Source organism: Herpailurus yagouaroundi, unplaced genomic scaffold (genome assembly GCF_014898765.1).
Source record: "Herpailurus yagouaroundi ecotype Mexico unplaced genomic scaffold, PumYag 214, whole genome shotgun sequence".
NCBI classification, from domain to species: domain Eukaryota; kingdom Metazoa; phylum Chordata; class Mammalia; order Carnivora; family Felidae; genus Herpailurus; species Herpailurus yagouaroundi.
Window position 1 is genome coordinate 4,983,015 of NW_024412445.1, and position 23,927 is coordinate 5,006,941.

Genomic DNA, 23,927 nt, shown 5'->3' on the forward strand with positions numbered 1-23,927 from the left:
CTTCTCGCTCCTCTAAGGCAAAGCTTGTATTTACCCCAGTTAAAAATCCCCCCAGTGTAGATACAGTCGAGCCCTGAGGATCATACCGTAAAATCTTGGATTGCGAGGAACTTGTCCTGCGAGGGTTCCGCAAGACGAGCAAACGTTTCTAGCAAATTTTAACTTGATAAACGAGCGGTGTCTTGCGATACGAGTTGTACGGGACGCCGAATGTCACGTGATCACAACTGAGCTACAGGTCCCTGAAGTGCGCTTTGAGATACGAGCGCTTTGGATGACAAGCGTGTTTCCGGAATGAATCATGCTCTCAAAAACCAAGGTTTTGGGGCGCCTGGGTGGCGCAGTCAGTTAAGCGTCCGACTTCAGCCAGGTCACGATCTCGCGGTCTGTGAGTTCGAGCCCCGCGTCGGGCTCTGGGCTGATGGCTCAGAGCCTGGAGCCGGTTTCCGATTCTGCGTCTCCCTCTCTCTCTGCCCCTCCCCCGTTCATGCTCTGTCTCTCTCTGTCCCAAAAATAAATAAAAATTTTAAAAAAAAAAAAAAAAAAAAAAAAAAAAAAAAACCAAGGTTTTACTGTAAGATATGTATCTTCTTAAGGATTTGGCCTGGACGAGATGCGCTAAATGCAGGAACACACCTCGCAGGAGGATGGATGTCTCCTATCTCTGCAGGTGGACACGTGTTACCCGCGGGGCGAGGATGGGGGCGCCGGACAAACCCACACGGCCCACCTGGACACCTGCTGCCCCTCAGCAGGGCCCTGACGGCAAGTGGGGACACGCCTGCTTCCGGGGCCAGGAGGGAGGGCAGGCACCTCGCTACTCTAAATCACTGCTTGGGGGCCACGTGTGGTACAGACTGACATTAACGAGGCCACACCAGGAAGGGAAGGCTCCATGGCAGGGGCCGAGTCTAGGCCAGTGGTGGGAACTGGGGAGCTGGGGAGCGAGGAGGTGGGAGGAAGCACAGATGTAGGGGACACGAGATACTTCAGCAACGCAGGATGGAGACCCAAAGCCAGGCCGGGAGAAGCAGCAGCAAACACTCAGGGTGGGACCAGGGGAAGGAGCCCATTGCTGGACACCTGCTGGGCGTCAACTTGCATTTTCCTCTTCCTCCCCCTCCTTCCGGCCAGCACGTGAGGCTGTGTGCAAACGAGGAGCCCACAGCCCAAGGTTTAGGCAACAGGTGCAGTGAGGTTGTGGCCGGGACTGGGGCCTCGGGACCAGAGCCCTCTGGGGATGGAGGCCGGTCCAGGTAAAAACATAACCTTATCCGTTCTGGCCACATAGACTTTAAGGGAAAACAGCTCTGGTCTCGTGGACAGGGCGGGACCCACCCCCCAAAAAGGAAAAAGCTACTGAGGCCATTTCTTTCGCAACCATCATGGGAAGTCCTGACTCCTACTTCAGGAAGATGTGCTAAATGAAAATACGTATTTTTTAGAAACTCTGCTTTTCTCACCTAAATAAAGGGTCAAAATGGATCTCTACAACCTAGAAGACACTAAAAATTCTTCAAACGGCACAGTTCTAGAGGTTTACAAATGCATTAATCTCTTTCCCACGCGACTTGGATTTTTATTAGAAAATTCCTTAACGTCTAATAGTAAAACGGAATTTTAAAATTGTTCTGTTTAAGGGGCGCCTGGGTGGCTCAGTCAGTGGAGCATCCGACTTCGGCTCAGGTCACGATCTCACGGTTTGGGAGTTGGAGCCCCGCGTCAGGCTCTGTGCCGACAGCTCGGAGCCTGGAGCCTGCTTTGGATGCTGTGTCTCCCTCTCTCTCTGCCCCTCCCCCACTCATGCTCTGCCTATCTCAGAAAGAAACATTAAAAAAAAATTTTTTTAATTGTTCTGTTTTCAAAAAAAATAGATTTGTATCTATTCTGGCCACACTAGTCCTACACTATGGGAGTCACAATAACGAACCATGAAGGGGCACCTGGGTGGCTTGGTTGAACGTCCGGCTCTTGATTTTGTCTCAAAGCCATGCCCTCAGGGTTTCATGAGTTTGAGCCCTGCTTCGGGCTCTATGCTGTCAACATGCTTGGGACTCTCTCTCTCTCCCTCTTGCTCTGCCCCTCCCTCTCCCCCCCTACCCCCCCTCAAATAAAATAAATCCCCTTAAAAAAAAAAACAAACCACCAAGAGTTTTTCTTCCGAAGTTTGTAATTGGCAGGATCTGTCATTTTTGAAACAACATGTTCCCCATTGGCCCTGACGATAACTAATAACTAATAACATTGGTCACAATAACTAAGAAAGCGATAATCTCTGGGTGGAGCCCCCACATCCATCACACTCCCTCCGGACCCTCAGATATCAACTCGCTTGTCTACAAAGCGATTCGTCAAAAGAAGCCCTGACAGGACAAAGAGGAACATGTCCAGAATGCCACCCTCCTCTCTCCATCCCCCAGCCCAGCTTCAGGACCCAGGTCTGCTGCTTCTGAAGGCAGGGGATGTTTAGATCGAGCATTCGACCAGCGGGTACTTGTTATCGTAAATCCCATCGCGCGTTACTACATCCTTCCATCTTCCTTTCATTGAGACTGTGAACTCAGAAAAAATGACCCCCCCCCCCCTTCGACCCAGAACATTCCGCAGCAGCCTGCTGGCCCAGCCACTCCGTCAGCAATAGCATCCCCAGGCTGCCCCTATTCCCGGAAAGAAATAGGGAACGTGTATTTCTTGACAGTTGGAATGTCTGAGCCACGGATCACACATAGGAGCTGCCACAGGGATCCCCACGGGGAAGCAGCCTGAATGGGGCTCCCTCTGCTACCTCAGGAACCGAGTCCCCCTGGCACACGCCAAGGCACAGAGTCCTCTGCACAACTTCTAAGACGGCCACAGGCAGCGGCGTGATCCGTGCTGCTCTTAGCGTTCCCGTGTGAAGCCACTTGGAAAGCTGATGAGCTACCATCTCCGGACAAGGACTGAAGAGCAAGAAAGATATTTCCTCATTGCTTCTTTTCTCTTTTCTACCGCAGCACGTGCACACGTGAAGGTCTCCCTTTTCTCTTTCTAGTACAGCAGGTGCACACGTGAAAGTCTCGGTTTCCTCTTTTCTACCGCAGCAGGTGCACACAGGCAGATCTCCGTTTTCTCTTTTCCACTGCAGCAGGTGCACACGTGAAGGTCTCCATTTTTTCTCTTAACCACAGCAGGTGCACACAGGAAGTCTCCTTGTCATTGTCCATCCATGCGTCCATCTCGGGGCAATCCCGTTCAACAGAAGCTTCCATGACTGCAAACATGTGAAGCCTGGTAAGAGTCACCCTTGGGCTGACACATTTAGAAGTGCCAAAGTATACCAGCCATGATTCTAAATACCCAAGAGCGGCAGAAACCTACAGTAATTATAAAACCTAGCTTCCTACCACTAGTCCCCAGTGTCCGTGAAGTTCAGCCACGTCCAATGCCAATTCCAGAAGAGTTATGTTTTTATGTCACAAAGATACACGAGTTCCAGTCTAATGACGCTGACCACTTTAACAGGACAGGAAAGACATTAGCTACCTTAGACCATGAGTCACCCAGGCCCTACCTTCAGCCTAGGCTGACCCCCATATCCCAAGATAACTCACTGGTGACCGAAAGGATAGGCCCTTCCAGACCAGTCTGGGCCATCTGAGAAGAAAGTTAAGTCCAGGAATCATCTTTCACCATTGTAAACATGAGTAAAATAAATAAGATAAAGATAGGCTGACAGCATCCCCCCCAATGGTTTGCCCCTGACGCTGCAGACCAAGCCAGAATTAACTAGGTGCCACCCATGTGCCTGGGGCTCCCAATCTTAAGACAGAGACAGCACCCTTGGCACTTTATCCACATCGACTTGCCTTGAACACTGTCCTCCCGACCAGTCGTACACCTGCTCTCTCCCAGCCCAAGACACACGCGACCGGTACACTCACGGCAACGTCCCAAGACAGACGCCTGAGTCCTTGGCAGGAGGAGATCACATCCAGAGAGGGGGATGGAAGGAGGAACACACTTTCCCACAAGCCTAGAAGGAAGTGCACGCGCAGTAAAGCAAGCATTCTACACCCGCCGTAGTGGAACAGCAAAAGCCTGGTTGAGGTCCCTGAGGCTTACCTTCAACACCGCGTTAAACACTCTTCCCCTGCAATTGTCCACATTGATTTTGATGCTGTCACTGCTCAAAAAACACTGAGCTTCCAGGAATAATGCCTGTTACCTTTGGGGCACCTATGTGGCTCAGTGAAGCATCGACTATTGATTTTGGCTCATGTCATGATCTCACGGATCCTGAGATTGAGCCCTGCATCAGGCTCTGTGCTGGCAGCTTGGGACTCTGTCTCCCTCTCTCTCTCTCTCTCTCTCTCTCGAAATAAATAAACATTAAAAAAATTTTTTTGCAGGGGGCGGGGGGCTAATGCCTGAGTGGTTCAGTTGGTTAACCGTCTGACTTCAGCTCAGGCGATGATCTCACGATTTCTGAGTTCGAGCCCCACATTGGGCTCTGTGCTGACAGCTCAGAGCCTGGAGCCTGCTTCGGATTGTGTCTCCTCTCTGCCCCTCCCCTGTGCGCGCTCGGTCTCTCTCTCTCTCTCAAAAGTACATAAACATTAAAAAAAATTTGTTTTTAATTTTTTAAATGCCTGTTAGCTTACACTTAAGTACTCAAATACCCAAAGTTCTCAGAAACTTGTCGATACTGCACATTTTAACATGATGCAAAGGCCTCCAATCCCTCTTGGCATCGTGAAGGTAACAAGGGAGAGGTGGGCTTAGCTGGCATTTCTTCTCATCACTGTCACCTTCTGTGTCAGCAGCATCCAGTGGGAGCTGAGTGAGCCCCGACGGGTGATGAGGCCGTGCATGTGCACCCTCCACACCCCCGAGGGGGTGCAGGGGAACTGAGTCTCCCCTGCATGTGACCACAAGGAGCCTGTGCTCCGGGAAGGTGTGAGTTTCCAGGCTGTGACAAGGAGCTGAGCTCGGGCGGTGCTGCCCGGACCCAGCTGGCATGAGTCCCCTGGCCCCACGCAGTCCTGCGGCGACGCCCCACCAGGGAAACCACCTGCTAAGGAGATTACAACGGGACCCCCGACTCTCACAGCATAAACCCGGGATGTCCAGAGCACAACTGAAAATCACCTGTCACTCCCAGAACAAGGTCAATGGTGCCCTGGAACGAGATGACCACAGATGCCAGCACGGTGAGGACTCCGGCTGGAATGGGCAAGAGTGTCCGTGTGACCGTCCTACAAATGCCTCCGTGACAACTGCACACATTCTTGAAACAAACGAGAGCTAGAGACCTGCATCTCTAAGGGACTTACAAGCCGGGTGCAAACAGATTACTTTGTTTCCTTCAATGTTAGTGAGTTTTAGATTCCTTCCACCCTCGGGGAATAACGTGCCAAGACCCCAACGTATCTGGACCCAACAGTGCAAACAGCTCAATCAGATATTTATCAGATGCACCAGCTGACGGGGCGGGGGGGGGGGGGGGGAGGGTGGGTGGGAGAGACGCGCCACAGGATCCTGGCTTCTCAGCACAAGGAGGAGAGAAGGTTCGTGCAACCCCAGCATCAGGGCACGCTGGGTCAAGCGCCCCAAACGAGGCAGAAATAAAACAATATGGGCACCCCACGGGAGGACACAGAAGTCTGCCAAGAGGCTGTGAGGATGCTTTCAGTGGGGAGTACATGGCAGAAACACAGTCAATGGGAGAGCAATGGGAGAGCGGAAAGAGAGAAGCAGGCACCATTAGAAAACTCAGGAGCTGACAGGAGTCCAGAGAGGAGGACACACGCCGAGGTGCACGCCAGTTCCTTCCAGGTCTGTCTTCATGGGGGCCTGGGAGGCTCAGTCGGTTAAGCATCCGACTCTTGGTTTCGGCTCAGGTCACGATCTCACGGTTCGTGAGTTCGAGCCCTGTGTCAAGACTCTTCGCTGACAACATGGACCCTGCTTGGGATTCTGTCTCCCTCTCTCTCTCTCTGCCCCCCACCACTCTCTCAAAATAAACAAAAAACAAAAAACAAAAAACAAAAAAAACAAACTCCCTTCCTGGCTGGCTGGCCTCAAGCTGTGGCACAACTGGGACTCTCTGCTCTTGAAAAGAGGAAGACAGAAGTCACTCCATTTACAGTTAGATTCTTAGGAGGTGTGGGTTTAAATTATACTGTAAACGGGGAGGTGCGACTGGTCAGCACAGACGGGCAGAGAAATGGCTTCCACCTCCTGTCCTGCTACACAGGTTACACCCACCGCAGCAGTAACTACCACCACCACTCCCCCCCCCTCCCAAGGCTCCAAGGCCCAGAGGGGCGCCCTCCTGCTGTATGTTGAGGGGCCAGGGCCCCGCACCGCTGGGCTGGGCGCAGGCCCACCTCTGCTGTCGGGAGAGAGCACGCTCTGGAGGCGAGGCCCCACAGAGGGTGCGATGCAGCCAACACGGGGCCTGGGGGTGCAACGCTCTGACCCAAGTCGACTGCGAGAACAAAACAAGCAACTAAAACCTGGGGTCAGAGGATGGCTAAGCTCAGAGGCCTCCATGGGATCAAGACTAGGACAGTAAGGGGCGCCTGGGGGCTTCAGTCGGTTAAGCATCCGACTCTTGATTTCGGCTCAGGTCATGATCTTGCGGTTCGTGGGATGGAGCCCTGAGTCGGGCTCCAGGCTGACAGCGCAGAGCCTGATTAGGATTCTCTCCCTCTCTGTCTAGGCCCCTCCCCGGCTCATGTGCTCTGTCTCTCTCTGTCTCTCTCTCTCTCTCTCTCTCAAAATAAATAAATCAACTTTAAAAACAATTAAAAGAACAAAAAAGAAGTCGGGCAGGTAAGACCATCTGTATCTTTCCCTCCCTTCCCCTAAGACCCCAAAATAAACAGGGCTCTTGGGATGCATCGACAGTGAAGGCGGGAGGGAGGGCGGCCCTAATGCCCAAATGATCCCCCCCACACTCACTGACAGCCTTCGACCCCGCCCCTCCAGGATCAGGATTCCCATGCTGGCTCCACCCAAATCCAGAGCCCCGGTCAGAGCCGCCCTGCAAACCAAAGCCTATGATTTATTAATTTCCCTGTTAGCCACTAACTGGGTCCCTCTCAGACCCTCTTATTTCATGTTACGGCATCTTCCCGAACCCCCAGGGGACGGGGCTCTGACTCACAGATCAAAGAGAAGTGAGCTCATTTTATTCTTAATATTTGTTTTTGAGAGAGAGCGAGAGACAGAGTGTAAGCAGGGGGAGGGGTAGAGAGAGAGGGAGACACAGAATCTGAAGCAGGCTCCAAGCTCTGAGCTGTCGGCACAGAGTCCAACGCAGGGCTCGAACTCATGAACCGCGCGTGAGATCATGACCTGAGCCGATGTCGGACGCTTAACCGACTGAGCCACCCAGGTGCCCCTGAGAAATGAGTTCTAAAGGGAACCTCTTGCTACCAGAATGTTCCATGTGTGCAGGGTTGTGGCCAGCCTGCAGACCCCAGTGCCCCACCTGGGACAGTAGCTAGTCCAAACTGTGCTCTCTGGAACTAATCAATGACTAGAAAAAGGTCAGGAAAATGAGAACCAATGTAATGCTTTATCTAATACGTCATAGGTCGTGTTTGAGTTAGCGGAGCCTAACGTGGGGCCAAATTAGTTCTCTTTAACGCAGGGGATCATAGAGGATGGGAGGAGCCTCACCCCGTCCCCGGTGGGGTCAGCACTGCCTTGGAGAAGATGCACACACTAGACCACCCAGCGGAATGGCCTGTGCCTGCAGCCCACACACCTGCACGCCCCCCGGCTCCCTCCGTGTCCCGTGAAAGTGCATTTTAGACTCGTCTGGCTAGGACTAAGGGTGCCGTGTGAGGCCACAGAGAATACAAACTGGTTTTTAAAAAATCTAAGACCTTCAGGGCACACAGGTGGTTTAGTCGGTTAAACGTCCAACTCTTGATTTCGGCTCAGGTCATGATCTCACCGTTCGTGAGTTTGAGCCCCTCGTCTAGTTCTGCGCTGACAGGGCGGAGCCTGCTTGGGATTCTCTCTCTCTCTCTGCCCCTCCCCCACCTGCACCCGCGCTCTTCTCCCCCCCAAATAAATAAATAAGCATTTAAAAAAAATACAAAAAACAAAATCTAAGACTTTCTACCTTGGACTCATCCCTGGAGAAGCCCATCACGAGAACTGTCAGTGACCACAAAGGCACCCGTGTCCACTGCCCAGCCATCCCCCAGACCCAGCGGGCTCCAGGCCCCCCAAGCACCCAATGGGTCCCACACATGCCGCACGAGAGGTCACCACATCAGCGTTCGGGTCAAGAAAGGGTTTTGTGGCTACAGTGTTTTTGGACCTGCTGTCCCTGGACCAAACTTCGGGGACCCACCATTTAGCCCCTACACCTAGTGACCTTGCTGGGCATGCAAACTCATCCAAACGGGGGACGGACAGCCCCAGACCCAGCTGCCCAGTCCGGGAGGGTAGACGTGACACGCCCCACACGGTGCCTTCCACGTCAGCAGACCCCCACGCTTAAGCTGCCACGGATAACTAGATTTCAGGCCCCAGATAGGAGGACGAACTGTGAAACGAGGCTTCGTTTCATTGCGTGCCCACGCCAAGATGTCCCTGATGGGGCTGTCGGAATCCAGAGGCTGGCGGCTTTGATGGTAACAGGTAAGACCGGGACGCAGGGTGGAAGCTGGGTGGAAGCTGAGCAAACAAAGAAGTGGGGACAAGCGTGATCAGGGACGCCTCGGGCCTTTTTCCAGGTGTGTTCCTTCCACGCTGCAATCAGCTTGCCAGGGACAAAACCAGTCCCAACCCTCAAGGAGTCTCGGCACGACGCGTAACAACCCCGAGGCACGGATGAAGGAGCCGGTCAGCGGGAGGGAGCACAGGGGCCACGAAGGATGCCCACGGCTATGTGGGAGCATCAGCCCGACCCATGACACCAGGCACCTTCCTTCCGTACCACGCCTGCCGGAGTTTCTGGCACGAAGTGCTCGCCGAGGAAGGCGAAAACAGAGGCAAGACAAAGCACCTGTGCCCTGGGTGTGGGACACGGATGGGATGGGGGCCACGATGAGGTCACTTCTCCCATCATTTCGTTCCCCACGCTGATTTCTGCAGCCTCCGGGAAGAGCCAGATAGGACGCTTCTGCCCCTTTTCTTCATCTCCCTCTGGTTTACAGAAACCAGTCTGTACCAGTGGTGGTGTTCCTCCAGGACTGGGGTAAAAGTCTGATGTCGCGGTTCATGGGAAGCAAGCCTCACTCGGTGGGACGGGGGCAGGAGCAGGGAGGCCAGAGCTAAGCCCGACTCCGTGTGGGGAACATGGTCTCCATGAGGGCTCACTGGCTGGCGGGGAGCAGGGAGGGATCACACCCCAGAAAAAAAAAAAAAAAAATCAACTTTCATGTTCGCTATCCAGAGAGAAAGAAACACGAAATGTCCACCCGTGCACCTTTTGAACCTGAACAGGATTCTAAAATGTTACTCAGCATCTAACGCGAGGCTGATGCTCGGGAAGGATCTGCTGAATAAACCCGATTAATGAAGGGATTAGAACCCTCCTGTTCTGCACTATAGACAGGCAAGGAAAACCCAAGGGAGTCCAGGGTCATGACAGGTGGTAACACGGAACAGGAGAAGGGACGTGAGTATAGGAAATGGGGAGAGAAAGGCCAGCACCTCTGTCCCCGAGAAATCTGGACCCGACTTCCTCGGTCCAGGGTCCTGTCTGTTAGGGGCTGACCTCAAACATTCCCATGCTGGAATGCTGACCCCAGAATGTGCCGCTGGAACACTGACCCCAGAATGTGCCATATCTGGAGACAGGGTCTTTAAAGAGGTGCTTAAGGGGGCACCGGGGTGACTCAGTCGGTTAAGCGTCTGCCTTCAGCTCACTTCATGATCTCAGGGCTCACAGGTTCAAGCTCCGTGTTGGGCTCTGTGCTGACAGCTCGGAGCCTGGAGCCTGCTTCTGATTCTGTGTCTCCCTCTCTCTCTCTCTGCCCCTCCCCCACCACTCACACTCTGTCTCTCAAAACTGAATGAATGTTATAAAAAAAATCTAAAGAGGTGATTAAGATAATTTGGGGTCTTGGGTAGGCCTCAATCCAAGAGGACTCATGTCCTTAGAAGAAAAAGAAAGCAGAACCCAGAGGCACACGGGAGGAAGACCATGCTGGCACCGACGAGAAGACGTTCATCTACACGCCAGAGATGGAGGCTTCCTAAGACTCTCAGACTTCTGGCCTCCAGAGCTGTGACCAAACGCACATGTGCTGTTCAAGCCGCCCTACCCAGGGTATTTGTTACGGCAGCCTGAGCTGACTGATACACTCTCCAGCACCCACCGTCCTCCCTGGGACCAAAGGCTGTAGCAGGCCCGTTTGCTGGAAGACTGTTCCGGGCTCAGTTCTCCAACTAGCGTCGCAGCCCTGTGGACAGCATGGTAAGAACCCCACAACCCAGCCGACCGGGACAGAAGGGAAGGTCCAGGTGTAGCACCTGCCCCAGAGGCTCATTATTTACGGGCACCCCACTACCAGCGCTAAGGTGGGACGCACCCCGCACAAGTTCCAAGCTCTATCGGAAAACAAAGCCTGAGGCAGGAGCCGCCCCCCATTCTGTCCTGGCTCGTCGCCAAACACAACAGCTTCTTGGCGGAACACCAAAGGGGGGCAGGCGAGGGAGAGGCACAGCGGGTGTGGAGGGTGGTCTGCAGAGCCCAGGGAGGCCCAGTGAGATCTCTCAAGTCACCCAGCTCAGTGCAGGGAGCAGAGGGGAGGCAAGGGGACACAGAGAGACAGGCGCAGAAACACCGGAAGAAAGCATCCGTCGTCAGGCCCCTGCCTACAGCGACCCTCACTTACTGATCTCAGCTCAATCCATATTTACCAGATGCTTCTCCCAAGAGAGAATCCCACCTCTGGGTAAAGACCGAACAGACCTTACCTGTCAGGGGCTCGCTCCGGCTCCGCTGGTTTGGCAGCCGCCTCGGCTCGACCACGAGGACCCAGGTGAGAACCAGGTGCCAGTCACGGTCGCGGGGCTCCCGCTCCCCACAGCTCCCTGCTCCGGTTCAGCCTCATACCCGGCTCCAAAGCTGAAAAGTCAAAGAGGCCGTCACTGAACACCTTGAACTTGGCCAAACACAAATCTTCTGCTCTGCACCCAAGACTCCAGTCTTTTTGAAACAGACACGTGGAATATTTTTCTTTTCAGGGAGATTTAACTTAAAAGATTCTACAAGGAGCAGAGAAAGGAAGAGGTCCACAAGGACCAGGCTTTTTATTGTTGGCGTGTCAATCGACTGCAGGGGCAGATCCTGCCGGCGGAGACCGGAGGACACAGGGAGGCCGCCCCGCGTCCCGGGTCACCATCTTCCCTCGGCAGTAGAAGCAAGTGCCCCCGAGGCAGGCTGGGAACGGAACGCACAGACCTCTGCCCTCTCGCAAGGCCAAGCGTACCTAGCATTCGTGCCGGGAGCCCAGATCCGAGCCCACGTTGTCGTTCCCGGGGTCCTCGCAGGCTGCAACCCTCACCCCACCCCACGGAGACCCCCTTCCGTCTCAGCCCAGGTACCCGCCCCCCTGGTGCCAGCAGGGAGCATGGACTGATGTTCTCCATGAGGCGCACGCGGGTTCAGCGAGCGGGAAGGGGCAGAAGCGGGCAGACCCGCGGTCTGACCCCTGGCCACTTCCTTTTTCGCCGCCTTATGCAACTCATCTACTGAGGGATGGGCAGGAGGGCTGTTCTAGGCTTGAAGAGGAGTGTCAGCACCAAGGCAGAGGCTGGAGGGGAGTTTCCAGTCACCAGGGTGCTCCCTGAGCCGGGCTCCTCTGCAGGCCGGTGGGGAGAGAGCCCACCTCCCCGAGGACAGTAACATATGCTGCTGAATCGTCACGTGCCGAGTGACACACACGCCCCCAACGCCTCAGCAGGGAGAAGAGCATGGAGCGTTCATCACCGCTGCCGCCTCTGTGTGTCCGAGCCGGTCCCCTGCCCGCGGTGTGGGTGCCCCTGCAAGGAGAGGAGATGCCTAGACTAACCTTTCCTGATCACTCGACAGTGGAAATAAAACGTGCCCTGCTGCTGACCCGCGATGGAAGAAGTCCGGGACCTAGAATTTACTAGAAAACCACCGCAGGCGGTCCCACCAGGCACGCTGGCTGGAGATCACGCACAAGAGCCAGAGAGCCCTGGTGCCTCTGCAGGTGACACCCGGGGGAGTCGGGAAAGTCACTGAATTCACTGAGCCCAAGTCCCCAGCTCCAAAATCGACATGGAAATACCATCTCCCCCCGAGGGCTTTTATGAGGCGGAAACGAGCTGACACATGTCAAGCTGTAGGACCCAACACACAGTAAATGCTGAATGAATGCTACATTTTCACGAATGTGACTCTGCCGGCAGCACGCCCGTTGTCAGACGCGGAACACGCCAGCCACCTACAGGCTGTGAAGACTACTGATGCTCAGACAGGACGCTGGCCTTAGGATCGAGAGGGGCACGCAGGTCACAAGAGTATGTGGGGGCATCACACTGAATGCCACCTGCACACGCAAAGGCGTTTTACTAAGGGCACCTGCTGTCATCCTCGCAAAGAATTTGTAACTCCGAAAAGGATTACAGCAAGTGTACCAGGCGGGACGTCTCTAAATTCTAGTAGCTAGGTTGTCCACAAATTAAAAAGAAAAAAAAAAAAAAAAAAAAAAAGGTGAACAGTCAGACAAGCATGAGGGTCTCTGAAATGACAATGGGCCGGGACCGGGGAAACGGACTTGGGTCACGTAACACATCCACTCCTCACACTCTGAGAGGTTTCCCATCTTTTCCAGAGAAACTAATCTTTTTCTGGAGTCTGATCCGAATGCCCCATGGCTACTTCCGGATGTAGCTCTCACACGTATGCTTTTAAATTTGCAACACACACTCGGGACGTTTGCCCCTGACCGCAGGCACCAGGGCATCTGGCTGGCTGAGGGGGTTCGGGGGTCAGGCTCCTGGTTTCCGCTGAGGTCACGATCTCACGGTTCATGGGATCGAGCCCCACATCGGGCTCCGTACTGACAGTGCAGAGCCTGCTTGGGATTCACTCTCTCTCTGCCTTTCCCCACCCGTGAGCTCTGTCAAAACAAAGAAATAAACCTTTTTGAAGAACTATGGGCAACATAAATTAATCTATAATTAAAGAAAAATGACATCCAGTTGTTTGTTCCACCATTGTTGTCTATTCTAGAAACGTGGATATCGAACTTCCCAGCAGAGAGAACAAACACAGGACGGTTTCCGAACACGGTGAGCTGTAAGAGCTCCTGAGACGCGTCCTCACCAAGGGCAGGACCACCCGCCAGGCACAGAGAACTGCTTTAAAGAAGCCTCCAGCGCCGTGTGCACTGGCCCGTCCACACCCACGGCAGCTGTCGCCAACACCAGCAGAGCACAGCCCGACGTGCTGCCTGAGCCGGCCGCGTGTCTCACACGTACCGGCGCCCCGGGGACTCTGTGCCATTCGCGCATCAGTCCAGACAGCGCGCTGCTGCGGGTTCATGGTCAGACACGACGCAAACTTGAAATCCCACATGCGTGAACGTGGGCAAAAAACAAACATCTGGACTCACTTCCAGAGTGTTTCGGAAACAAAGGACCCCTTGATTTCTCTGTAGCATCTGTGATATCTTCCAAAAATTCCAGAGTGAGTATTAATCTTTCCATCCGTCTAGCTTCCCCGCGCTAAATATTTAGAGTAATAACAGTGACTATTTAGACATTCAACAAACCCCCACGTTCACGAGGAGGCTATTGGGCGGGTTCAGCCACACGGCTCTGGAATGAAGTCTAGGCCTTTATAAAAGGGGACAGAATAGCCTTAATTCAAAAAACTGAACTCAGCACCGTGCTGATGTCAGAGCCGCTTGTGACAGCAAGCTGAGAAAGACAGCTGGAGAAACAGCTCAACGAAATGGAACTGAAGAAAGGCGAGGTTTTTTTTTTAAAAAAGTCATTATATTGGGGCGCCTGGGTGGCGCAGTCGGTTGAGCGTCCGACTTCAGCCAGGTCACGATCTCGCGGTCCGTGAGTTCGAGCCCCGCGTCAGGCTCTGGGCTGATGGCTCAGAGCCTGGAGCCTGTTTCCGATTCTGTGTCTCCCTCTCTCTCTGCCCCTCCCCCGTTCATGCTCTGTCTCTGTCTGTCCCATAAATAAATAAAAACGTTGAAAAAAAAAATTTTTTTTAAAAAGTCATTATACAAGTTCAGAGTGCTACTGCCCGACCCTGAGGACAGCGGAAGAGAGAAGCGAGGATTAAAGCGGAAACACCGCACCTCGCGTCACTTTCAGCGGGATGTGCTATTCCAGCAAGGCCACAGATGCCCCCACCCGGCGGGCGGGATGGGCCATGAGGAAAAAGGAAACTGGGAGCAGAAGGAAGTTAAAACACAACGAGACCCCCCCCCCCAATGCCAACATCATACTTTCGAACCGGCGAACACACAGGACACGTTCAGCAACAACAACCGCACAGTGACTCAGCTCCCGCGTGGCCCGTCCACCAGCGGACACTCGGCGGGGGCTCCACAGAGATGTCTAGTGGGCCCAGGACAGAGCAGACACATCCCAAACTGGCCGCCATCACAGAAACCGACACACCTTAATCAAAACGGATGAATGGGCCACGAACAGGGTCCTCAATTCCAGGGTCAAGCAGAACCAGCGATCCCAGAACCAGTCTTCACCATGTGGCTTCCAGGAGCCACCAAGCAAAGCTCAAAGATGGGTTACCCCATGGACCCGTGTCTGCGGCCGCCCAGACTGGAAAGGCAGTTAAGACCAGGGAGCGCCTACTTGAGAGAGGGAGGACGCTTCTCTCTACAAGTGATCTAAGGTCAGTGCCACAGTGAGGGTCAGGACAAACCCATGCACTCACAGACACGGTAACTGACCAGAGAATGGGGGAAAACGCCCTTCTCGGCAGCTGATACACACACGCGCGTATTTCAGTCCAGTGCTAGCAAGAGCCCTAGGTACACCAAAGGGTATCACCACGCACTTGACGTGCTTAAGAGACCCGGGCAAATGGAAACATGCTACGTTCCTAGAGGGGAAGATTAAACACCACACAAAGACTTTGATCCTCTTAAGAGTAATTAGTTTCAAACCTAAAATTAATTTTGTAAATGAAATGCAGGCATCAATCTAAATGCATTAAAACGACCGAAGTACCGTGAGATTGCCGATTGTAGCGCATTAGGGGAGAACTGCACTCACCCTTCAGTAAATTATAAAGCAAAAGTAGTTAAAATAGTGTGGCACCGGCATATAGATACATGCGAGCATTCATCAGAAAGAGAAGGACTTAGGGGAGCAGGGTGGCTCAGTCAGGGGAGCGTCAGCTCTTGATTGTGGCTCTGGTCACGATCTCATGGTTCATGGGATCGAGCTCCGAGTCAGGCTCTGTACTGACAGCACAGAGCCTGCATGGGATTCTGTCTCTACCCGCCCCCCCACATGCGCACGTGTTTTCTCTTTCTTGCTCTCTCAAAAGTAAATAGGGGCACCTGGGTGGCTCAGTCGGTAAAGCGTCCCACTTCGGCTCAGGTCATGATCTCACGGTTCATGGGTTCGAACCCCACATCTGGCTCTCTACTCTCAGTGTAGGGCCTGCTTTTGATTCTGTGTCTCCCTCTCTCTCTCTCTGCCCCCCGCCCTTGCTCACACTCTGTCTCTGTCTCTCTCTCTCTCTCAAAAATGAATAAATATTAAAAATTGTTTTTAATGAATAAATAAACAAAAAGAAATTAGGGCCAGCAAGCCCAGGTGACAGCAGGAATCACCACGGTTCGAGGCCCTTGATGATACAGCGAGGTACGGTACAGAAACATGGTGTGAAAGTTGTCCAGGCAGAAAGAAAAGCCAGTGTTGTTTCCAGAGGACATTCAGGACCAGCTAAAAACCGATGTCAGCATCAAATGAGGTCACGATCCCAGAGCAACCCACACAATGGAAGCAAGACACTTACGAAGCAAGGATAAAGTAGTTTCATTCACAGAAGCAACACAAACAATGTACTTAAGAAGCATACACAAGAGGTTCTGAAGAAAACATAGAAACTTCTGGTGACGAACCTAAAAGAAATCTGGAAGACACCAAGGCACAGAGAACTTTCTGGAAAGGCAAGCCCTTGCAGCGCGGCTCCTGTCCCAGGTAATGGGTGCAGGTGCGTGTGGGGCAGTCCTGGCCAATACCCCAGGCCGCCAGGGGCACGGGGACAAGAACGTGGACAGACACAGAAGGGTACAGAGCCCAGAACACGACCTGGGTGGAGCTGAGCATCCAGGTATGCGCGGAAAATAAGATCCAGGATAAGTGGTTACTGATGTTCAGTAAGATACGTGCAGAAGCCTCTCTGCACACCATTCCCAATAGATGGACGATTTAAACCTTACAAATGACTAAGAGAAAATACGGAAGCATAACGGCACAAAATCTGGGCGAGGAAGATCTTCCAAAGCAAGATTTTCAATCTGGAAGCCACGAAGGAAAAACCACCTCCTCTATGGCAACAAGCCCTCTCTACAAAATCAAAGGACAAGCAAAAACTTTGGGAGAACATACTAGCAACGCTATGTGGCCGTCTGCATTTAGCAAATGTCTTGTTAATTAAAAAATAAGACAAGCAGGGGCACCTAGGCGACTCAGGCAGTTAAGTGTCCGACTCTTGGTTTCGGCTCAGGTCACGATCTCACAGTCTGTGGGTTCGAGCCCTGCATCCAGCTCTCTGCTGACAGCTTGGAGCCTGCTTGGGATTCTCCCTCCCTCTCTCTCTCTCTCTCTCTCTCCCAAAATAAATAAACATTTAAAAAAAAAAAGTTAAGCAGCCCAAAATAAAATGGGGAGGGGACAGAAGCCAATGATTCTCAAAATGCACGTGCAAAACACACTCAACTTGAGTGGTAACCAGGGAAATAGAAGCATTGGCAACAAGGGGGCTGTAATTTGGATCCATCGTATTGCTGGAAGTTGAACACCCAGAGCCCACGGAGGGTGGGGATATTGTGGCGGGGGAGGGAGGGAGGTCAGCGGGGCTCCCCTAAGCTGCAGGCAGGCACATGCTCAACAGGCTTCGGGCAGCATCTCATGGCCTCCTAGCTCACCCTCACATGCACCTGCGCACGTGTACACACACACACACACACACACACACACACACACACACACACAGGCTCATACACACATGTGCATACACACACATCACTGACAGGCATACTCCCTCACACGGAAAAGCTGGAAGCAACCCATGTGCCTGTCCCTGTCCCCCCCACCTTGCTTCAGGCCGCTGTGGTGGCCACCAAGTGCATGTGGCACAACCCACAAGTCCCCCATTCTCCCCTCCCCTCACACCTCACTCTCCCTCCTGCAAGCCAGCAGCCCAGGCGCTCTCCCACTGCCTTCCACCAGGATGCCACTCCCACCTGACCCTGAAGCAGCCTCGGCACCTGCCGCCCCCCCCGGCCCCCCCCCCCCCCCGGCTCAAGCTGGCAATGGGTTTCACACCCCCTCTGGAAGAATGACCCCCACCTTCCTTCCCCCTCCCCACCCAGACCCTGCTGGGGGCCCTGCCCCTCGGCCCAGGATCCTCTGGTCCTGCGGCTGAATCCCCCTGACCTCTCCCTCCATGTCTGTGTCCCCCACCGACAGCAGGAGCCCAAAGGTGCAGAACTGTGCTAAGCACGTGAAAAACCGCCCGGGGGGGGCAGCCTGGGAACCGCTTCGTGGCTCGGCCGGCCCACGTGGAACTGGGTTTCTGCTCAGCTCCACAGAGCAGCCTGCCTCCAGTGCCTCGGTTTCCTGAGCTATAAAATGGGAATAAGACAGCCCCACCTCTGTGCAGGGATTAAATCATGCAAATCCCAAAACGTGCTTCTCGCTGAACTGGCCAAAGCTGGCCTTGACCGAGGTCCAGGCAAAGACCAAGGAGGAAAAGAGCCGAGGAGGGGGAGGGAGGTGATACTCGAGTGGAAGGGGAAAGGGACACACAACCCACGTCATGTGGGTCCACGAATTCACCAGAGAAAAGAGCCCAGGAGAACACAGACCATCACTGACCCAGAGGGAGGCCACCCGATGGCCCAGAGGGCACAGGTGCGACCCTCACTCTGTTCCACAGACTTCTGGGTTTGGATTTCTGTAAGAAGGCACATGAATCACTTACGTAACTGCAGAATTGATCTTTCTGGTAAAAAGTGCTTCTGTCAAGTTTCCGACCGGTGGTCTTGCTGCTTCTCCCCCCTCCGTGCCTCCCCGCGAAGCCCCGCCTGAGCCCCCTGTGATGCCCAAGCGTGGTTTCCCTCCCTCAGCTCTAGAGGCTGGCTCTCCCCTCTCCACAGTCTAGGAATTCCAGAGAAATCACTGCTCTGCACCAAAAACAATGAAGCCATTAAGTGCTTCAGGCCAATCACATGAACAGGAATGGCGCAGAAGCTTCTAGAAACGCTTCTTCTTCTTCTTCTGCCCCTCTTCTTTTCTTTTCTTTTCCTACCTTCCTTTCTTCTGCATTCTCTTTCTTCCCTTAGGAAGTTAGGGGGAAAAAAAACAACAAGGAAAGTAGGGGCGCCTGGGTGGCTCAGTCACTTAAGCGTCCAACTTCGGCTCAGGTCATGATCTCACGGTTCACAAGTTCAAGCTCCGAGTCAGGCTCTGCTGTCAGCTCAGAACCTGGAGCCTGCTTCGGATTCTGTGTCTCCCTCTCTCTCTGTCCCTCCCCTCATGTTCTGTCTCCCTCTCTCCCTCCCTCCCTCTCTCTCTCTCTCTCAAAAATAAACCTTAAAAAATTAAAAAAAAAAAAAAAAAAGAAGAAGAAGAAAGTAAAAGTTGCTATTAGTTGTGGAGAAAACACGCTATGTAACTGCTCCTACAGCAATAATTTTGAGGGAGGGACCAGTGGTGGCACGTTAGGACTCCACTTCTCCTGGGGCACCTGGGTGGCTCAGTAGGTTAAGCAACTGACTCTTGGTTTCAGCTCAGGTCATGATCTCACGGTTCATGAGTTCAAACCCTCGTCAGGCTTTGCAAAGACAGCGTGGAACCTGCCTGGGATTCTTTCTCTCCCTCTCTCTCTGCATCTCCCACATCCCACTCTCTCTCTCTCTCTCTCAAAATAAATAAACTTAAAAAAAAACAAAAAAAAAAGATTCCACCCCTCTTCACAGGAGAAATCTGTAGGAAACTGAGTCAGTCTTGTTCGAAGCTTATCACCACTCCAGAACAGCCCAATCATGGGGCACACCCCAAAGTCGAATATTCCCCCACCTTCAGCACATAGTAGGTGAAAGACAATCACGTCTCCTTCTCTGTATCGCTCAACAGATGCAGTATGTAATGACCGTGGGTTCTAGGTAGGGGGTATTACAAATATACGTAAGGAAAAGTGGTCCTTCAGGGCAGGAATTCAAGACCTAACAGTGTCACGCTCCTCCCTGAACAGGACCTCCTCTGGCCACATGGTCACCAGCTCAGGACTCATGGGCTCGGGGACTCTCCCCGGAAGGCAGAATGTTCCAGTCAGGCACGTGGAGCCGGCTGCACACCCACTGGTCTGACCCGGGAGTCACAGGTGGCAGCCCCCAGGAGCCGACCCCTGTCGCGGACCCTGCGGCCAAGCTCAGCATCACTTAGGGCCTGAAGAACAGTTCCTACATGATCCTTTCAAGGCGCATCTCTTAGATTCCACCTCCCAGTGAGCACATTTTGACGGTTGTCTCCTGTTCACGGATGTGACCCACGGGAGGGGGTGACCAGCACAGAGCTGACCTTCTGACATGCACTGTATCTTTCTGTCCTTCCCCGTCCACTCCCTTGTCACGTGCCAGGAGCCCGAGTATGCCTCCCAGTGACCCTGTTCCACCCCGGGACACTAGTCGAGCAAGTGGGAGCAAGCTGGGCAGGGACCCCGTGATGCTCCCTGAACCTCAGGCCGCTGACCTGTGCAAGGAGGCCTCGGGCGCCCACCGGCTCCTTATGTCCGGGTCGGGAGTCAGAGCTATTTAGGTGGAGAGGCACTTCTGCTTTCCAGACATCAGACAAAGCACCTGCATCAGAGACGCTCTTGGACGGGCCACCTTCCCATCACCCGGCCCACTTACAGATGGCTGCACGGTGACAGACAGAACACGGAGCAACGCTTGGCCATTTTCTTCAGGACACTGTGCTAAGGCTCTCATAAGCCCAGCAGTTCACGGCAGGCCCTGGACGGCTCGTGTGACCTTCTTTAACAACACGTTACATGTTTACCTTCGTCCCGAAAGTCATGACTTTCTCATTAATTCACTCCACAAACATCCACCGAGTGCTCGCTGTGTCCTCTGTCCTAGTTAGCACCGTCAAGATGCAGAGCCATCTGGAATATGGTCCCCAGCCTCGTTTCTTCGGGCAAGAGGTTCGAGACGCAGGAATGTGACGTGACACACCTTGGTTGAGACCCCGTAAGGAAACCCACGGGAAGAAAACCAGCGTGTGACATGCGTGGCCAATCGCCGCTTTTATGAGTTCCACAAACCCTGCACACGCATGTTGAAACACGTCCCAAAAGAACTTGTTCTCAGGTGCCTGGCGGGGGATGCCCAGCTGTTGATAATCCCTGTGGGGACAGCCCTAAACAACTGCTAGCTTCTCTAAGGAATCCCAGCTATTCACACATCATTGACCAACAGCACGTCCTCCCCCTGGGAAAGTTTGCCTCCTGGACCAGAGGCAAAGGGAAACGGAGAGCCCCACACACATTCTGATGAGCAGGGGCCCCTGGGGGAACTGGTATCCCCAGCAAAAATGCTACAGCAAGCCCACCTCTGAGCTCAGGTGAGTGCACCCCAAAGTCCCCAGTGTTCCTCACAGGAACAGAGTGTTGGTGACAAGGCGGGGTCTTCCCTTGCAAAGCTAATCCAGACCTCAGCTCCACCCTGAAACCCACACCAACATTCCCTTATTCCTCCTCCTGGTGACCTGAGCTATTAAAACAGTCACAACAGGCTGACTTCAAATGGTCTCCCGTCAAAATTCCTGAAGTTAATCTAAATCATTTTACAATTCCATTTCCTTCCACGATTGTGATGCCAAATGCGCAGAAAAAGGTGGGAGCCACCACACCACATAGGAGGCCTCCCGGGAAGAAAGCGGACCTAGAGACCCGAGGAGGGTCCTTCATCTTGACCAAAGCCACCCATGTCAGTGACTGGAAAACTTTCTCTTCGCCAACAGAGACCACGTATTCCTTACGCCCCTTGACTCTCCTTCACTCTTCCCAAGCTGGTTCCCAACCCCTGGATACGCTTTATGGCTCACCATGCACCACCTGCGTGACGTAACAAATAAATATTTGGCCTCTGTCTAGTTCCTGGCACACGGTTCCTGAAACCTCCAGAGTGATGGGTGTCTCGTACGCTAATGGAGGTGGCTGGGATCCCGTGATACCTCTGAGGGTGGGAGCTGGTCACCTGAAAGACCAGGCGTGGTTAGAACATGAAACTTTCAGTGGCCCCCACCTTCATGAGCTCTGGGGAAGGGAGAGGAGCTAGAGACAGAACAAATCACAAATGGCCAATGAGTTGATCAACCGTGTGACCTAATGGAACGCCCACACATAGCCGTAAAGGACGGGGTTCAGAGAACTTCCAGGTGGGTGAGCCCTCTGGGGTGCTGGGAGGGTGGCGCACCCACAGAGGGCACAGAAGCCCCACGGGGTCCCTCCCCTGTACCCTGCTCTATGTGTCTCTTCCATCTGGCTGTTCCTGAGTTGTAGCCTTTATAATAAACCTACAAGTGTAAGTAAAGGGCCTTCCCGAATTCTGTGAACAGTTCTAGCAAACCGTCAAACCTAGAAGAGAATCACACCCCCGATTCAGACCTATAGGGTCAGACATACGGGGGTCCTGGGCATCTTCAGCTGGCCTCTGAAGGGGGGGGGGGCCTCTTTCTTGTGCAGCCCTTTAACCCGTGGGGTCTGACGTAACTCCAGGGGGATGGTGTCAGAACTTTGAGGAACTGCAGGACACCCAGTCTGGGGAGCTGGGGCACTGGGGTCAGGAAGGGCAAACCACACATTTGGCATCAGAAGTGCTGTGAATAAGAAGTGTAACCTGACAGAGAAAAACGGGTCACACGGCCAAGACCGCCTTACCGTCGGCTTATCGTCTGTCCCACCGCACAGTCAGCCCCTGGCCGCCTTCGCCCGCCCTGACTCCAAGGCTCTGGGGTCTGAGTGCCAGCTGAGGCTGTGCTGGTCCACAGCACAGAGGAGAAATACCACTCTGCTCTTTGCCCCTCTCAGCTCACCTTTGGAGCCTCAGCCACAAAGTGCTGGTCTCGGGGTGCCTGGGAGGCTCAGTCGGTTAAGCGTCTGACTCTTGATTTCAGCTCAGGTCATGATCTCACGGTTTCGGGAGTTCGAGCCCTGTGTTGGACTCTGCTGACAGTGCAGAGCCTGCTTGGGGTTCATTCATTCTCTCTCTCTCTCTCTTTCTCTCTCTCTCTGTCCTTCCCAAACTTGCACTGTCTCTGTCTCTTTCAAAATAAACTTAAAACAAAACAAAACAAAATACAACAGGGGTGCCTGGGTGGTTCAGTCAGTTGAGCGTCCGACTTCCGCCCAGGTCATGATCTCATGGTTCGTGAGTTTAAGCCCCGCATTGGGCTCTATGCTGACAGCTCGGAGCCTGGAGCCTGCTTCGTATTCTGTGTCTCCCTCTCTCTCTGCCCCTCCTCTATTCGTGCTCTGTCTCTCTCTCTCTCTCTCTCTCTCTCTCTCTCTCTCTCTCTCTCTCAAAAACAAATAAACATTTAAAAAACAAAAGTAAATTAAAATTAATTCTTTTTTTTAAAATGGGGTCTCACTCTTGTTCCCAAGTGCTCTGGGGGGGCAGGGGGAGTGACACCGGTCTCTGATTCCTCTGCAGACACTTGAGTCCCCCGTGGGGAGACAGGACTGTGGCCAGAAACTCTGCCCTGCATATCTGGGTACCCAGTGGCAGCAAGTGCACAGTACAGGCTCCACAAAAAAAAGGGAGGGGGGCACAGTCACCAAACCGCCCCACACGGTTCGGTGACTCAGGCTGGGCTGAGCCACCATGCACTTCTGAGGGCACACCGGGGTCTCCTGGAGGCCGCGCTGACACAGGGTTGGCTGCAGACACAGGGTCGAGAACCCAGCAGCCTTCGACTAAGCCAGATCTTCACGGGATTTACAAAACGTAAAACGAAGTCACTCTCCTCCACACACGGCTATTTTTTTTCTTAAGAGGTAGTCCTCCTCAATCAAGAGGTTGATTCTCCTTTCCATGGAGGAATAAATAGTTTGTCAATCTGTCTTCATTTCTAAAGCGGCAAGTATCACAAAACATGCACTCTTGGAGGTCGCTGGTCACTTCTAAGGCTGTCCAGTGGGTCCTGGGAGCAAATGTGTGAGAACCAGAGCCCCTAAGCTCCACCAGCCCTGGGGTCGTCCCTCCTGGGGACAGCGGCTTCACTGGGCACCCAGGACTTGAATGTGCACCAGGGACAGTCCGCATGGGAACCTCCTGCTATCTCTGATGCTCTGCATGGAAAGCCTCAGCTCCTGGGGAGCCAGACTCCTTAGAGACTTCATCATTCAGGAAAGATTTTCTGAGTTTCAGACTGTTAACCTGAAGCCGTGTAAATAAAGGAGGGTATCCCCTTCCAGGGGGCAGATCTGAGGGGGGAGCCCGGGGGGTCGTCACCTTTGAAAAGTATCTGCTCAACCGTGCTCCCTGTGAAAAGTATCTGCTCAACCGTGCTCCCTGCAGGATTCTGGCAAGATGCCCGGCTGGAAGTCATTCCGAAGGTTCTTCCCTGCCTCCTGGATGAGCCGGGAAAGAGTCAGAGGGGGAATGTCACATGTCCTGTATTTCCAGTTTTCTACCTGTCTGCAGGGAGCTGCAGGA

At 53.4% G+C, this 23,927-nt stretch overlaps 1 protein-coding gene across 2 annotated transcripts in view; it reads right to left on the reverse strand.

The window, feature by feature from the left end:
• Window positions 1–23,927, reverse strand: part of LOC121017006 (growth factor receptor-bound protein 10-like) — a 121,584-nt gene that overhangs the window by 77,672 nt on the left and 19,985 nt on the right. For both annotated transcript variants that reach the window (XM_040455072.1, XM_040455075.1), the window contains exon 2: window positions 10,930–11,080. The gene's annotated coding sequence lies outside the window, so the exon portion shown is untranslated. The remainder of the gene's footprint in view (window positions 1–10,929; window positions 11,081–23,927) is intronic.